General features: G+C 42.1%; 1 long non-coding RNA gene and 1 pseudogene across 1 annotated transcript in view; one reads left to right on the top strand and one right to left on the bottom strand.

The window, feature by feature from the left end:
* Nucleotides 1-631: 631 nt before the first annotated feature.
* Nucleotides 632-17,913, bottom strand: part of LOC125100957 (uncharacterized) — a 323,574-nt gene continuing 306,292 nt past the window's right edge. Inside the window, exon 4 of the long non-coding RNA XR_007127712.1 lies at nt 632-941. This is a non-coding gene — a long non-coding RNA (uncharacterized LOC125100957). The remainder of the gene's footprint in view (nt 942-17,913) is intronic.
* LOC125101490 (uncharacterized) lies at nt 11,485-11,596 on the top strand (annotated as a pseudogene).

Here is a 17,913-nt window from a genome sequence, read left to right as displayed (position 1 = left end):
ATAAATTATTTAACTTCTTAAAGCATCCATTGCCCTTATCAGCAAGTTAAGAGAAATAGCTAGAATAACAACTTATCAAGCCACTGTCGTGCACAGCACGGAATACCTTCCATGGGTCACCTTACATGTTGTTCACAATTGTGCTCTGAGGCAGAGTCAATAATTCCCCTCCTTTTACAGAAAGGAAAGGAGGCCCATCAAGAGCAAGTGAATTCTCACTTCCAGACCCTATAGGTGGCTGGGCAGGAGTCAACGTGGAGACTGAGATCTCAAGTCCTGTAAACTCAGCCTCTGTTCCCAGGGCGGAGGGATGGCCCTTTCTGGCCCCTTCCAGATCAATCTCTGGGATTCTAGAGAAGGAACCAAGACAGTACCCAGGGGGCTGAGACCAGGGCCCACTGGAGAAGCAGGTCGGTGCACAGCCCATACCTCATTTCGGCCTGTCCTCCTGATGCCCAGCGCCTGTACCCCTGCCTGCCCCATCCAGCACTTCTTTACATGCTCTGAGCTTCTATCCTTCAAGCCGCAAATCTAGTCTCACTTCCCACACCAGAGACTCTTGGCGGTGACTCTGCTCTTTCCACTTACTCGACACACACATCGGTGACTCTGAATCCCTACTTACCTGTCAGCTCCTGAGCTCGGACGTGGCAGGTGCACAGTGAGGATGACGCATCTGATGAGTGCATCAGAGGATGACGACGTCACAAGCATGTTCCACACGTGCACCTGCAGCCTGTGATGACCAACATCTTCAGCACCTACGTGCTATGGCAGTAAATAGCTTAACGCAATGTTTTCAAACAAATATCTATTTATGACTTCCAAACTCAGTGTCCTTTTGTGCTGTTTGTCATCTTCCACCCTCTTCTAGTGCCTTTGGGGGAGCTGAGGTCTCCATGGTCACATAGCTCCCAAGCGGTAAATGGCCATGGCAAAAGCTGAACAAGGAAGGAATGCATACTGAGCTTCTCCATTTTAGGTTCCCAAACTCAGGAGGGCATGGGTAACAGGCAAAGCTTCCATGTGGCCCCACTAATAAGGATACCCTCCCATTCCCTCTTCACCAGAGCCCTGGCAGCCTCTTCCAAAGAAGCCACCCACACAGGTGGACACCTAGGGAAGATGGTCAGTGACTGGAGGGGTCTGGGATCTGCCACCATGTCAGCACCTCTACTCTCCAGGGACATGTGCTCATCTGAACAACTGTTGTTGAGAAATATCTTGTAGCTCCAGGTTTTCAGAGAGCCCACTGAGGAACCATGTCACAAGCTAGGGTAGAATCCCATGTTTGGTTAATGTTAACTGGACATTTCCCATCCTCCCTCAGCCAGACCTCTCTGCCCTAGTATGGGACATCAGCAGGGGACCACAGACACCTAACAGATGGTGGAATCCAAGCGCAGAGGGACTTCGTTAAGGGAACTTCAGAAGAGGCATCATGTCCTGGGTAGGGAATGGTCATGAGTTTTTGTTACCTACTGGAGCTCAAGGCTGTACAGGCAGGGTGCAAGGAGCAGATCCCCCTATCCCTACCATATAAACCTGAGAAATCAGTAGTGAACATACCAAGCGTAGTGAGGAGGGCTTCTTGATGTTAATGATTTATTAGGTCTGGAAAACTGGGCTAGATGGGGAGTCCCATAACCAGAAAGGCCCAATGGGCTTGATCGATTCAATTCAGTTCAACAACCAACATGCAGGGAGCCCCTATGCTAGGCAGTGGGGATGGCGAGCTACAAGACAGTGCTATCACACTGAGGGTCTCCTAACCTACTGATGGAGCGTGGAAGGTGTGGGAGGTGCAGAATTTAGGAAAGAGGCAGGGAGTTCTTCTGGCACCCTTACACTGGGTGTATAACTGGATCCCAGAATCACCTGTGGAGGCTCTCTGAACAGTGTCAAATGGTTCTCAGATATCAAAGAAAAACATGCACTTGTTTTGGTTTTTCCATTGAACATTAAGGGATATCTGCCAGGTGCCTCTCCTGGTCCATGCTCTCTGCTGCCAGAGGCCACCTTTGCCAGGGACACATAATTTTGGGGAGACTTGACCAACCTGCTCAACAGGTACCCGCAGCCTCTTGAGGTGTCCTGAGCCTCATATGAGGATGATGGCAAAACCCTTTCCTCTGGTCGCTTTGCCTGTCTCAATACTCCCTATTCTTGGAGATGCTGCCCTTTCCCTAACTTTCATTTCTGTTTTTTTCCTGGATGAAAAATTTCATGTTGAGGTGGTTCCACAATGACCAGAAATGAGAGAGATTTCCTCAAAAGTAACCCCTCCCTGGTAGGGGCCTCTACCCCTCTTCCCTTTGGATTTGCTTTTACTCCCTCTCTTACAGTCTCAGGGAAGAAGCCCCACCACCCCATTTTCACTTTCATCCAAACGTTTGACCTTTATGATTAAGTGGGCCTGCACATGCCAGTAGGCGTTTCACAATGGGATCAAAGCTTCTGTGTGCACCTCATGTGGCACCCACGTGAGGGTTTATGACTGTTGTCACATGGGTCCGCACAAAGCACATTATACTCAGAAATGAGGGTGGCACGGCACCATCTTATCCGCCATCCAAGTGCCCAAATCAGCCTGCATGAAGACTCTTCTCTGAAGTGTCATGCCAGGAAGACTTTATGAACACACCATGAGTCACATGCAGAGAGGACCCCTGAGTAGCCACAGATGCTTCCCCCTTTAAGACTTAGTGTCTATCCTTTGAAAACAAGCAAGCAAGCCAAGGCCTGGGAGGAAACCCAGGCTACACCATGGATTGCTGAGTCTATGTCCTGAGGAAAGTAACCTAACCCCTCTTAGCCTCTGTTTATTCATCTGCAGGATGGACATGATAATAATAGCTATCTTATAGGGTTGCTATCAAGGTCTAATCTGACCATGTAGAAAAAGTCCCATCTGTCAATGCCCAATACATGGTAGCTGTCATAGGTGAAGATAGGAAGATTAATGACTCAAGGAGAAGGCTATTCACTGCTGTCATCTCACCCTAACTCCAAAAAAAGTCATATTACCGCAATTTCAAATTCTCTTTTTGGCTTTCTACTATTAAAAAAAAAAAAAGGAGGGGGCGAGGACACCTGTGACACCTGGGGACACTCTCCGCAGAGGAGAGTGACGTCACAGTAATGGGGAAAGCCCTGGAGAAGCCCCGAACACAGGCCAGGTCTTTCAACATGCCTGATTGGACCTTGAAGCTGCTCCTAAGAGAAGCTGAGCTCCTCCATGTTTCTGTGATCTGCCAGGTTCCAGTGGGCAGTAGAGCCAGGGGGCTGGCAGAGAGCATCCCAAAGCATGAAAACCTTCTCACCTGGCTCACTGGGTCCTTTCTGCTCCCTCTGTTCTCTTCACGATGCCCGTGGGGTATAGGCTGGTTCCGCAGGTGGCTGAGAGGCTGACAGGGACACAGGAGGTGTTCTTGAATTCTTGATTAAAAAGGTGCTTTTCTAATGATTCACAGACCTGTACCCCTGGGGCAAATAATACATTATATGTTAATAAAAATAATTTAAAAAAATAAAAAAAAAATTAAAAGGTTGCTTTTTTTTTTCCTCTTCTGAAAGACTCTTCAAAGAGATTTTAGGGGTTCTCAGAAGGGCAAGTTCCTTCCTTCTATTTGTGACTGATGGGCACCATTTTCCCTGGTGTTTTTGTTTTGTTTTGTTGTTTTTTTTTTCCTGTGTCTGCTTAGTCTATTTGTCTCGCTAACTGAAAGAAAAGAAAAGGAAATTTTGGAGAGAGATATCTGCTCACAAAGAGAAATCACAGAAAGGATTTAGATAACATTTTTTTTAAATGCCACAAATCTAAGAAAAATTTTTATTTATACACACATGCATATGTATGACTAGCAGGACAGTGCTTCCACTTTATCTGCAAACAGAATGTATTTGCCTGCCATGTTTAACAAACAAGATCAGAAGAAGAGTAGAAAGAGAAAATAAAATTTGATAAACACCTATTATGTGCCAGGAATAGGCCAATGGTTTTCATGTTATTATTCCCCCAACAACCCCATAAAATAGACACCATTACTATTCCCACTTGACAAAAGGGGAGATTGAGAATATCCCCCGAATTATGTACTTTGCAAGATTCTGAGCCTGGATTTGTCTCATCTGAGAATCCATGGTCTTGACCACTATTCAGTGTCTAGACTCCAAGATAATGGGGTAGAAGAAATTTTGCATTTCTCCAGTAAAATAATAACATAAAAAGAAATACTGGCACTCAAGTACACATGGCCTTACTGTTGATTCTGTTGGTTTTGTTAAATTTGCATGCCTATTTCACATTTTAGAGGTTGTACACAATGATTGGATTCTGTTGAGTTACAAAGAAAATGAACTGGGACAAACAAAAGCTAGGAAGCTTTTAATAACAAACACTTAAAAATTATTAGTTTTATTGTGTATTCTTATTAACGGCTACTCAGTCGTTATCTGCCCAGGTGTACAGAAATGGAACAGAGGAAACTAGGTGTGGTGGACAAGAATTTAAAACTGAATCAACCGTGGGATGCCTGGGTGGCTCAGTCGTTAAGCATCCGCCTTCAGCTCAGGTCATGATCCTAGGGTCCTGGGGATGAGCCCCACATCGGGCTGCCTACTTGGCAGGGAGCCTTCTTCTTCCTCTCTCTCTGCCTACATCCTGCTCACGCTCGTACTCACTCTCAAATAAATAAATAAAATCTTAAAAACAACAACAACAACAACAAAAACCTAAATGAACCTGAGTTCAAATCTCTCCTATTTTACTAGTCAGTGGTGTCACCTTAAGGCAAATGACCTATTTTTCTATTCTTAAATTTGCTTTTCTGTTAACCAAAGAAAATCTTATCTCCCTCAAAGGGGTCTTGCAGGAAAGGAGTCATTTAAAGTACGTAAAACACTCCGAGGCAAGTATACATGACCTACGGTAGACTCCAGGAATGAAACTGTGGTCAACATTTTGATTATTCACAAATATTTACTGCATCCAATGTATGGGGACTTCGCCACCTGCCAGGTTTCCTCTTCAGTAGATCAGCCGTTCACAGACAGCGGCACTAAATCCGGCCCATCAACTGGTAACTATTACAGACTGGGAACATCTCCACCAGAGGAAAGAGTTCTCAGAAATACTCCGCTGGGAGAGATTCACAGATACCACCTGCACTGCAAAAGTGAGCACCATCTCTCCATGGATGGATACATTTAGTTTCCTTCCCATATTTATCTATTCAGTCTTCTAAATATTTATATCTATTGCTATTTATTAATTTTCTTCATACACACATATTTCAAATTTCCCATCCCTTCATACTCACTGAATATCCAAGAGAAAAAAAAATCCTTATTTTTAAAAAATATTTTCAGATATTTTCAAAAGGATACTTGGAGAACAGATTTGCAGCTATTTGGAGGAATTCCTCATCCTTCTCTCTTTTTGATCTCAAATTCATGAAGCACTTTGATTCTTGCTAAGATATTGCCAAGCTGATTTTCCAATTTTTTGGCCTTGTTCTTCCCAGACTGATAGCTCCTATTCACAGCTGCTTAATTAACCTGGGCCCAAATGACTGTTTTTTGTTTTTGTTTTGAGATTGATTTATTTATTTATTTATTTATTTATTTATTTATTTTAAGGGGGGGTGGAAAGAGAGAGAGCAGGGGGACAGGCAGAGGGAGAGAGAGAATCTCAAGCAGACTACACAGTGAGGGCAGAGCCCAGCTCGGGGCTCCATCTCACAGCCCTGAGATCATGATCTGAGCCAAAATCAAGAGTCTGTTTGTTTTTTTAAGTTGCTTGTTCAAATTTATGGAGTGTACAAAGTAAAATTTTAGAAGCAAACAAGGGAAGATGCTATTTTCCCCACAGTCCAGGAACTTTATTTGCTTTTTCCTTCTTTTGCTGCAGACCCAAGAACTTCTTCCTGAAACCCTAATTAGCCATCTCCTACTATGAAAGGACTTCTCACTTTGCCAACTAATTAATAATACTCTTTCTGAGGAAGACCAAAGGCCTCTGGCCGAAGCATTTTGATCACTTGTTCTTAATGAAATAAAACAAGTCAATAACTGTAAGTTCGAGATAGCAGCGTCCAATCATTAATTGAGGCTGTTTTGTGAGAAAAGAGACATTGAATGAATTTTCATGTTTTCCTTTCCTATGCTTAATAACATTTTGACATATTTGTAGTTTGGCAGGGGAAGGTATTTGGGAGGTTAGGGAGGAGGAATTAGCCAAAAGGAAACATGGCTGGCTCACTTAATTACTTCTCTTTAGGCAGAATGGCAGCCTGTGCAGGAAAAGAACTTCAGTATATTAGCCTGTATAAGTTGTTAGTTTTCCTACCCAGTGAGAAAGGAGGAGGAGTGAGCATTAGTCTAACCAACACTGCCTAGGGGGATGGCATCATGGGAATGTAGTTAATGGGATTTATTAAATGCATTTTTAGTTTCTGGGCAAAAAAAAAAAAAAAAGTCTGAATAAAGGACATTATTGTTTTTATCTTCCTAACCTGAAGCTAATTCCACCTTTGTGTATATCTTTATTATAGGAAAACTCAGGATGTGAAAGGTCCATTAATGTGGGGAGATTAACACTTTTTATGTCCATGTTTTGAAATCTTCAAACATAAGCAGGTCCTGCACCTAATAATCAGTGACCACTCATTAGTAGAAATGTTTGAAACTGTAAAACCTTCTAAAACATACACATTCAGCTTTCCCATGCTCACTCCCAACTTGTACACTGCATTTTTGGTCAGAAGGTCTGCTGGGCTCCGGGGTCTATGTCTGAGCCCCAGGTGATTCTCCTGGTCAGAGGTGTTGGGGAACTAGAATCTTGAATCAGAATCTTTCGAACTATAGTGCACATCAGAATTCCCTGGGGACGAAGTGGCTGAGCCCCCTCCCTAGAGCTTTTGGTTCAGCAGTTCTGGGGTAGAGCCTGAGAATTTGCTTTTCTACCAACTTCCCAAGTCATACACTGTGGATCTTGGAATCGTACCTTGAAAATCTGATCTAAGACAGGAGTTAGTAACTCTATGACCTGTGGGCTAGCTCCAGCTTGCCTCCTGTTTTTGTAAATAAAATTTTATTAGAACACAGCCATGCTCATTCATTTATTCTCTATAGTTGTCATCACAATATAATGGCACAGTTGAGTAACTGCAACTATAGCCCAAAAAGCCTAGAAAAATTACTATCTGGGCCTTTACAGAGAAAGTTTGCCAACCACTGAGGTGGGAGAGAATGGTCTGATCTTGGGCTCTTCCTGGCGATAGTGTTGTCAGATAAAATAAAGGGCATCAAGTAAAATTTAAACATCAGATAAACAATTTTTTTTTAGTGTAAGTATGTTCCAGATATTGTATACATAGAATCACTTTGGAAAACAGTCTGGCAGTTCCTTACAAAGTTTAAATAGATGCAGTGTATGATGCATTCCTTACTCCTATGTATTTACCAAGATAAATGAAAGATATGTCTATATAAAGACATATATACAAATGTTTAGAGCAGCTTTATTTTTAATTGCCAAAACCACAAACCAATTCAAATGTCCATCATCAGGTGAATGAATAAACAGAGTGCGGTATACAGTGGAATATTACTCATCAATAATAAGGAATGAGCTGCAAAGAAGACACCAGATGGCCAACAGACACATGAAAAAGTGCTCAACATCACTCAGCATCAGGGAAATACAAATCAAAACCAGAATGAGATACCACCTCACGCCAGTCATAATGGCTAAAATTAACCAGTCAGGAAATGACAGGTGTTGGAGAGGATGCGGAGAAAGGGGAACCCTCCTACACTGTTGGTGGGAATGCAAGCTGGTGCAATCACTCTGGAAAACAGCATGGAGGTTCCTCAGAAAGTTGAAAATAGAGCTACCCTATGACCCAGCAACTACCCAACACTACTGGGTATTTACCCCAAAGTTACAAATGTAGTGATCTGAAGGGGCACAAGCACCCAAATGTTTATAGCAGCAATGTCCACAATAGCCAAACTATGCAAAGAACCTAGATGTCCACCAACAGATGAATGGATAAAGAAGAGGTGGTATGTGTGTATACACACACTCACACACACACACACACACACATACAAACACACACAATGGAATATACTATGCAGCCATCAAAAGAAATGAAATCTTGCCATTTGCAATGACGTGGATGGAACTAGAGGTTATTATGCTAAGCGAAATAAGTCTATTGGAGAAAGACAATTATCATATGATCTCTCTAATATGAGGAATTTGAGAGGCAGAGTGGGCGGCTTAGGGGGTAGGGAGGGAAAAAATGAAACAAGATGGGATCGGAGGGGAGACAAACCGTAAGAGACTCTTAATCTCACAAAACAAACTGAGGGTTGCTGGGGGGTGGGGGGCTAAGGGTGGTTGGGTTATGAACACTGGAGTGCTGTGAAGTGTGGAAGCCTGACGAGTCACAGACCTGAAACCCCTGGGGCAAATAATACATTATATGTTAATAAAATTTTTTAAAAAAAGAAAAAAAAAAGGAATGAACTGCTGGTTCATGCAACATGAATGAATCTCAAAATAATTAGGCTAAATGAAAGAAGTCTGACAAGAGCTTATACTGTTTCATTCCAATAGGTAATACTGTAGGAAATGTAAACTATTACACAACAGTGTCAGAAAGCTGACCAGTGGTTGCCTGGGGACAGAGCTAGCAGGAAGGGATGGAAGGGAGAATTTACAGAGGGGCACAAGGAAACTTATGGCGGTGATGGACATGATCATTATCTTTTTTGTAGTGTTGATTGGACAGGTATACACAGATGATAAAACATATCAAACTGCACATTTTAAACATGTGCAGTTTATCATGTGTCCATTGCCTGTCCATGATGCTGGGGAGAAATGAGCTCAGCAATTCGCCTTCTGGTTCCAGTCATCCTCTACTACTCTGAGCTCTGATCTGAGACTGCAGGCTGAGCACGTGCCAACTCAGTCTGGCAACAACTGCATTTACCTGAACTCTTTGTAGCTGGGAGTCTAAGGTCTCCTGTTAAATTATAAGGTCCTGGGAGGTACTTAGATGCCCCTGGGCCTATGCCTGCTGACTTTCTGCTCCCTGGTTTGCCACCTCACTGGCCACTCCAGTGTGAATTAAGGGTGTCCCAAGTCAATGCTGTTATAATTAGAAACCACATTGGCCCATTTGGCAACTGGTTCTAGCCCTACCAAAAAGTACCTGCCAGCTGCCCAGAGTCTCAAATTCTCATTCCTGGCCAGAGCCCACCTCGGGCCATGTCACTGAAGGACACACTGCCTCTTGCCAGGATGTATTTGCATCTCTCTAGCAGCTTCTGTTAGCTCTCTGGGTAAGGCTTTTCCACCATGTCCCGGAGAACAGGTTGAGAGTAAACCTTGATCTAATTTGTCCCTGGGGGAAAGTCTAAAGGTTAAAAATTGAAGCTGTTGTCACTGAATCAATCATTCCCCTCTGGTATCTGCTCTGATGGGCTGGCAGGATCTGATGAGAGCAGAGCACATATAAGCAGAGAAATGTCCCAGTGCTGTCGCTGCTCCAGAGAAAGGCTGCCTGTGGGCCCAGCAGACATGCGGGCTCTCTCTCCAGCAGCAACCAAGTCAGGGAATTCCAAGGGGACAATATACTATGTGGGAACAGCATTGCCCCAGATATCTTTTGAAACACCAATAATTTTCCCCAAAAATTGATCTCCGTATGGGTCTCATCAAGATTCTCAATATTAAATAAATCAATATAAAATAGAATGGTAGAGGCAAAAAATGTGAAATGATGCAGTGCCGTTCCCAGGTTGGATGGAATTATGAATCCATATGAAGGTCTAATTAATTTTTTAAAATACCCAATCCAAACAGCCACAGCTTCCCGTTTTGCAGCCTGCTCATGGATGAGGTGCTGGCTGCTCTCAGATCTCTCTGAGATCCTAAAGACAATTTCACCCAGTCTGGATAAGGGACTTGACAGAGTAAGAGAGATCTGGGTGGGCTTCCCGGGAGCCTGGCTCAGAAGAGCCCAACACTACGGGTAAACACACTCTGGCTCTTGGCGGGGATCAAGGACCCTTAAGAAGCAGAGCAGAGGGGCGCCTGGGTGGCTCAGTGGGTTAAAGCCTCTGCCTTCAGCTCAGGTCATGATTCCAGGGTCTTGGGATCAAGCCTGCCACATGGAGCTCTCTGTTCAGCAGGGAGCCTACTTCCCCCTCTCTCCTTGCCTGCCTCTCTGCCTACTTGTGATCTCTGTCTGTCAAATAAATAAATAAAATCTTCCAAAAAAAAAAAAAGAAGAAGAAGAAGAAGAAGCAGCAGCAGAAGCAGAGCAGAGATGGCAGGCCCTACTCAAACCCGGGCCATGGTGACAAACTGCCTTCCCTGTTCGCCCTCTCCCCACTGGAGGGCTGCTAAGCCCACTCCAGCTCCCTCCAGAGCTCACTGGGGTAGAATCCAGACCCCTTACCTTGGGCCGCTGCAGATGTCTGTTGTCTCTCAGAGCAGAAGTGAGTAACATAAAAAGAGTCTGGACATTTTCCTTCTGCTTCGATTTTTTGAAACAGCTTCAGGAGAACAGGTATTATTTCTTCTTTGGAAGTTTGGTAGAATTCCCCAGGGAATCCGTCAGGTCCTGGGCTCTTGTTTTTTGGGAGGTTTTTGATCACTGCTTCCACTCGTTACTACATATTGGTCTATTCAGGTTATCAATTTCTTCCTGATACAGTTTTGGAAGTTTATAGTTTTCCAGAAATGCCTCGATTTCAACTAGGTTGCTTAACTTATTGGCATATAACTGTTGATAATAATTTCTGATGACTGTTTCTATTTCCTTAGTGTTAGTTGTGACCTCTCCCTTTTCATTCATAATTTTATTAATTTGGGTCCTCTCTCTTCTTTTGGATTAGTTTGGCCAATGGTTTATCGATCTTATTGATTCTTTCAAAAAAAAAAAAAAACAGCTTCTAGTTTCATTGATGCGTTCTACTCTCTCTAGTTTCTATCTCATTGATCTCTGCTCTAATCTTGATTATTTCCCTTCTTGTGTGTGGGCTTGGCTTAATTTGTTGTTCATTCTCCAGTTCTTTAAGGTGTAAAGAGAGCTAGTATATTCTAGATTTTTCAGCTTTTTTGAGGGAAGCTTGGATGGCTATGTATTTCCCCCTTAGGACCGCCCTTGCTGTATCCCATAGGTTTTGGACTGAAGTGTCTTCATTCTCATTGGTTTCCATGAATTGTTTAAGTTCTTCTTTGATTTCCTGGTTGATCCAAGCATTCTTAAGCAAGGTGGTCTTTAGCTTCCAGATGTTTGAATTCCTTCCAAACTTTTTCTTGTGGGTGAGTTCCAGAAGGAAAACTTCCAGACTCTTTTTATGAAGCCAGCATTACCCTGATCCCCAAACCAGGCAAAGACCTCACCAAAAAGGAGAATTTCAGACCTATATCCCTGATGAATATGAATGTTAAGATTTATCGTTTCTCGGCCTTTTGGCTAAGATCAAGCGTAGTATCTGTTCTAAGCAGTTTAATGAATGCTAAGATTTTCAACAAGATCCTAGCTAATAGAATCCAACAGTACATTAAAAAGATAATCCACCATGACCAGGTGGGATTTATCCAGGGGATGCAAGGGTGGTTCAACACTCGCAAATCAATCAATGTGACAGAACAAATCAGTAAGAGAAGAGAGAAGAACCACATGGTCCTCTCAAATGATGCAGAAAAAGCATTTGACAAGATATAGCATCTGTTCCTGATTAAAACGATTCAAAGTACAGGGATAGAGGGAACATTCCTCAGCTTCATAAAATCTATCTATGAAAAACCCATAGTGAATACCATCCTCAATGGGGAAAAGCTGACAGCCTTCCCTTTGAGATCAGGAACACGACAAGAATTCCCACTCTCACCATTCTTATTCAACACAGTATTAGATGTCCTAGCAACAGCAATCAGAACAAAGAAAAATAAAAGATATTCAAATTGGCAATGAAGAAGTCAAACTCTCTCTTCAAAGATGACATGATACTTTATATGGAAAATCCAAAAGACTCCACCCCAAAACTACTAGAACTCATACAGCAATTCAGGAATGTGGCAGGATACAAAATCAATGTACAGAAATCAGTTGCTTTCTTATACACTAACAATGAAAATATAGAAAGGGCACTTAGAGAATTGATTCCATTTACTATAACACCAAGAACCATAAGATACCTGGGAATCAACCTAACCAAAGAGGTAAAGGATCTGTACTCAAGGAACTACAGAATGCTCATGAAAGAAACTGAAGAAGACATAAAATGATGGAAGACCATTCCATGTTCATGGATCAGAAGAATAAACATTGTTAAAATGTCTCTACTGCCTAGAGCAATCTATACTTTTAATGCCATTCCAATCAAAATTCCACTGGCATTTTTCAAAGAGCTGGAGCAAACAATCCTAAAATTTGTATGGAACCAGAAGAGACCCCAATTGCTAAGGAAATGTTGAAAAAGAAACACAAAACTGGGGGCATCATATTGCCTGATTTCAAGCTTTACTACAAAGCTGTGACCACCAAGACAGCATGGTACTGGCATAAAAACAGACACATAGACCAATGGAACAGAGTAGAGAGCCCAGATATGGGCCCTCAACTCTATGGTTAAATAATCTTCAACAAAGCAGGAAAAAACATACAGTGGGGAAAAAAAAAAGACAGTCTCTTCAATAAACGGTGCTGGGAAAATTACACAGCTATGTGTGGAAGAATGAAACTCGACCATTCTCTTACACCATACACAAAGATAAACTCGAAGTGGACAAAAGACCTCAACATGAGGCAGGAATCCATCAGAATCCTAGAGAAGAATATAGGCAGTAACCTCTTTGACATCGACCACAGCAACTTCTTTCAAGATATGTCTCCAAAGGCAAAGGAAACAAAAGTGAAAGTGAACTTTTGGGACTTCATCAAAATCAAAAGCTTCTGCACAGCAAAGGAAACTGTCAACAAAACAAAGAGGCAACCCACGGAATGGGAGAAGATATTCACAAATGACAGTACAAAGGGCTGATATCCAAGATCTATAAAGAACTCCTCAAACTCAAAACACACAAAACAGATAATCATATTAAAAAATGGGTAGAAGAGGAGGAGTCAAGATGGCGGAGAAGTAGCAGGCTGAGACTACTTCAGGTAGCGGGAGATCAGCTAAATAGCTTATCTAAAGATTGCAAACACAAATCCAACGGGAGATTGAAGAGAAGAAGAACAGCAATTCCAGAAACAGAAAATCAACCACTTTCTGCAAGGTAGGACTGGCGGAGAAGTGAATCCAAAGCGACGGGAAGATAGACCGCGGGGGGAGGGGCCGGCTCCCGGCGAGCAGCGGAGCAACGGAGCACAAAATCAGGACTTTTAAAAGTCTGTTCCGCTGAGGGACATCGCTCCAGAGGCTTAACTGGGGTGAAGCCCAGGCGGGGTCAGCGCGGCCTCAGGTCCCACAGGGTCACAGAGGGATCGGGGGTGTCTGAGTGCCGCAGAGCTTACCGGTGTTGGAACGGGGAGGCCGGCTACAGAGACAGAGCCGAGGAGTGAGCTCTAGACTTGGGGTTACCTTGAACCGGTCTCAGGCTCGGTCAGCTCGAAGTGCGGCCAGAGGTAGGGTGACAGGAGTCATTGGGCGCTGTTCTCTGAGGGCGCACTGAGGAGTGGGGCCCCGAGCTCTCGGCTCCTCCAGGCCGGAGACTGGGAGGCCGCCATCTTCATTTCCGTCCTCCGGAACTCTACGGAAAGCGCTCAGGGAACAAAAGCTCCCGAAAGCAAACCCAGCAAACCCGAGCTGATTACTCAGCCCGGCCCCGGGTAAGGGCGGTGCAACTCTGCCTGGGGCAAAGACGCTTGAGAATCACTACAACAGGCCCCTCCCCAAGAAGATCAACGAGAAACACAGCCAGGACCAAGTTCACCTACCAAGGAGTGCAGTTTCAATACCAAGGAGAGCGGAGGAGGAGACCATAGGAGGAGAAAGCAAAGCATGGAACTCATGGCTTTCTCCCCATGATTCCTTAGCCTTGCAGTTAATTTAATTTTTTTTCTTTTTCAATTTTTTTAACCCTTCTTCTGCTAAATTTTTTTAACTTTTACCATTTTCTTTTTTTAACGTTTTTTAAATAGTTTATCTAATATATATATATATATATATATATATATATATATTTTCCTTTTTATATTTTTGATCGGCTTTCTTTTTTTAATAGTTTCTTTTTTTTTTTTTTCTTCTGAACCCCTTTTTATCCCCTTTCTCCCCCCTCACGATTTGGGATCTCTTCTGATTTGGCTAAAGCATATTTTCCTGGGGTTGTTGCCACCCTTTTAGTATTTTACTTGCTCCTTCATATACTCTTATCTGGACAAAATGACAAGGCAGAAAAATTCACAACAAAAAAAAGGAACAAGAAGCAGTACCAAAGGCTAGGGACCTAATCAATACAGACATTGGTAATATGTCAGATCCAGAGTTCAGAATGATGATTCTCAAGGTTCTAGCCGGGCTTGAAAAAGGCATGGAAGATATTAAAGCGACCCTCTCGGGAGCTATAAAAGCCCTTTCTGGAGAAATAAAAGAACTAAAATCTAACCAAGTTGAAATCAAAAAAGCTATTAATGAGGTGCAAACAAAAACGGAGGCTCTCACTGCTAGGATAAATGAGGCAGAAGAAAGAATTAGTGATATAGAAGACCAAATGACAGAGAATAAAGAAGCTGAGCAAAAGAGGGACAAACAGCTACTGGACCACGAGGGGAGAATTCGAGAGATAAGTGACACCATAAGACGAAACAACATTAGAATAATTGGGATTCCAGAAGAAGAGGAAACGGAGAGGGGAGCAGAAGATATATTGGAGAGAATTATTGAAGAGAATTTCCCCAATATGGCAAAGGGAACAAGCATCAAAATCCAGGAGGTTCAGAGAACCCCCCTCAAAATCAATAAGAATAGGTCCACACCCCGTCACCTAATAGTAAAATTGACAAGTCTTAGTGACAAAGAGAAGATCCTGAAAGCAGCCCGGGAAAAGAAGTCTGTAACGTACAATGGTAAAAATATTAGATTGGCAGCAGACTTATCCACAGAGACCTGGCAGGCCAGAAAGAGCTGGCATGATATATTCAGAGTACTAAATGAGAAAAACATGCAGCCAAGAATACTATATCCAGCTAGGCTATCATTGAAAATAGAAGGAGAGATTAAAAGCTTCCAGGACAAACAAAAACTGAAAGAATTTGCAAATACCAAACCAGCTCTACAGGAAATATTGAAAGGGGTCCTCTAAGCAAAGAGAGACCCTAAAAGTAGTAGATCAGAAAGAAACAGAGACAATATACAATAACAGTCACCTTACAGGCAATACAATGGCACTAAATTCATATCTCTCAATACTTACCCTGAATGTTAATGGGCTAAATGCCCCAATCAAAAGACACAGGGTATCAGAATGGATAAGAAAACAAAACCCATCTATATGTTGCCTACAAGAAACTCATCTTAAACCCGAAGACACCTCCAGATTTAAAGTGAGGGGGTGGAAAAGAATTTACCATGCTAATGGACATCAGAAGAAAGCAGGAGTGGCAATCCTTATATCAGATCAATTAGATTTTAAGCCAAAGACTATAATAAGAGATGAGGAAGGACACTATATCATACTCAAAGGAACTGTCCAACAAGAAGATCTAACAATTTTAAATATCTATGCCCCTAACGTGGAAGCAGCCAACTATATAAACCCATTAATAACAAAATCAAAGAAACACATCGACAAGAATACAATAATAGTAGGGGATTTTAACACTCCCCTCACTGAAATGGACAGATCATCCAAGCAAAAGATCAACAAGGAAATCAAGGCCTTAAATGACACACTGGACCAGATGGACATCACAGATATATTCAGAACTTTTCATCCCAAAGCAACAGAATACACATTCTTCTCTAGTGCACATGGAACATTCTCCAGAATAGATCACATTCTTGGTCCTAAATCAAGTCTCAACCGGTATCAAAAGATTGGGATCATTCCCTGCATATTTTCAGACCACAATGCTCTGAAGCTAGAACTCAATCACAAGAGGAAATTTGGAAAGAACACAAATACATGTAGACTAAACAGCATCCTTCTAAAGAATGAATGGGTCAACCAGGAAATTAAAGAAGAATTGAAAAAATTCATGGAAACAAATGATAATGAAAACACAACGGTTCAGAATCTGTGGGACACAACAAAGGCAGTCCTGAGAGGAAAATATATAGCGGTACAAGCCTTTCTCAAGAAACAAGAAAGGTCTCAGGTACACAACCTAACCCTACACCTAAAGGAGCTGGAGAAAGAACAAGAAAGAAACCCTAAACCCAGCAGGAGAAGAGAAATCATAAAGATCAGAGCAGAAATCAATGAAATAGAAATCAAAAAAACAATAGAACAAATCAACGAAACTAGGAGCTGGTTCTTTGAAAGAATTAATAAGATTGATAAACCCCTGGCCAGACTTATCAAAAAGAAAAGAGAAAGGACCCAAATAAATAAAATCATGAATGAAAGAGGAGAGATCACAACTAACACCAAAGAAATACAGACAATTATAAGAACATACTATGAACACCACTATGCCAACAAATTTGACAATCTGGAAGAAATGGATGCATTCCTAGAGACATATAAACCACCACAACTGAACCAGGAAGAAATGGAAAGCCTGAACAGACCCATAACCAGTAAGGAGATTGAAAGAGTCATCAAAAATCTCCAAACAAACAAAAGCCCAGGGCCAGATGGCTTCCCGGGGGAATTCTACCAAACATTTAAAGAAGAACTAATTCCTATTCTCCTGAAACTCTTCCAAAAAATAGAAATAGAAGGAAAACTTCCAAACTCATTTTATGAGGCCAGCATCACCTTGATCCCAAAACCAGACAAAGATCCCATCAAAAAAGAGAACTACAGACCAATATCCTTGAAGAACACAGATGCAAAAATTCTCGCCAAAATACTAGCCAATAGGATTCAACAGTACATTAAAAGGATTATTCACCACGACCAAGTGGGATTTATTCCAGGGCTGCAAGGTTGGTTCAACATCCGCAAATCAATGAATGTGATACAACACATTAACAAAAGAAAGAACAAGAATCATATGATACTCTCCATAGATGCTGAAAAAGCATTTGACAAAGTACAGCATCCCTTCCTGATCAAAACTCTTCAAAGTGTAGGGATAGAGGGCACATACCTCAATAGTATCAAAGCCATCTATGAAAAACCCACCGCAAATATCATTCTCAATGGAGAAAAACTGAAAGCTTTTCCGCTAAGGTCAGGAACACGGCAGGGATGTCCGTTATCACCACTGCTATTCAACATAGTACTAGAAGTCCTAGCCTCAGCAATCAGACAACAAAAGGAAATTAAAGGCATCCAAATCGGCAAAGAAGAAGTCAAACTATCACTCTTCGCAGATGATATGATACTCTATGTGGAAAACCCAAAAGACTCCACTCCAAAACTGCTAGAACTTGTACAGGAATTCAGTAAAGTGTCAGGATATAAAAATCAATGCACAGAAATCAGTTGCATTTCTCTACACCAACAACAAGACAGAAGAAAGAGAAATTAAGGAGTCCATCCCATTTACAATTGCACCCAAAAGTATAAGATACCTAGGAATAAACCTAACCAAAGAGACTAAGAATCTATACACAGAAAACTATAAAATACTCATGAAAGAAATTGAGGAAGACACAAAGAAATGGAAAAATGTTCCATGCTCCTGGATTGGAAGAATAAATATTGTGAAAATGTCTATGCTACCTAAAGCAATCTACACATTTAATGCAATTCCTATCAAAGTACCA

The sequence above is a fragment of the Lutra lutra genome, chromosome 5, assembly GCF_902655055.1.
Source record: "Lutra lutra chromosome 5, mLutLut1.2, whole genome shotgun sequence".
Taxonomy (NCBI): domain Eukaryota; kingdom Metazoa; phylum Chordata; class Mammalia; order Carnivora; family Mustelidae; genus Lutra; species Lutra lutra.
Note: the sequence above shows the minus strand (reverse complement) of the source record. Positions and strands in the feature narration are given on the sequence as shown.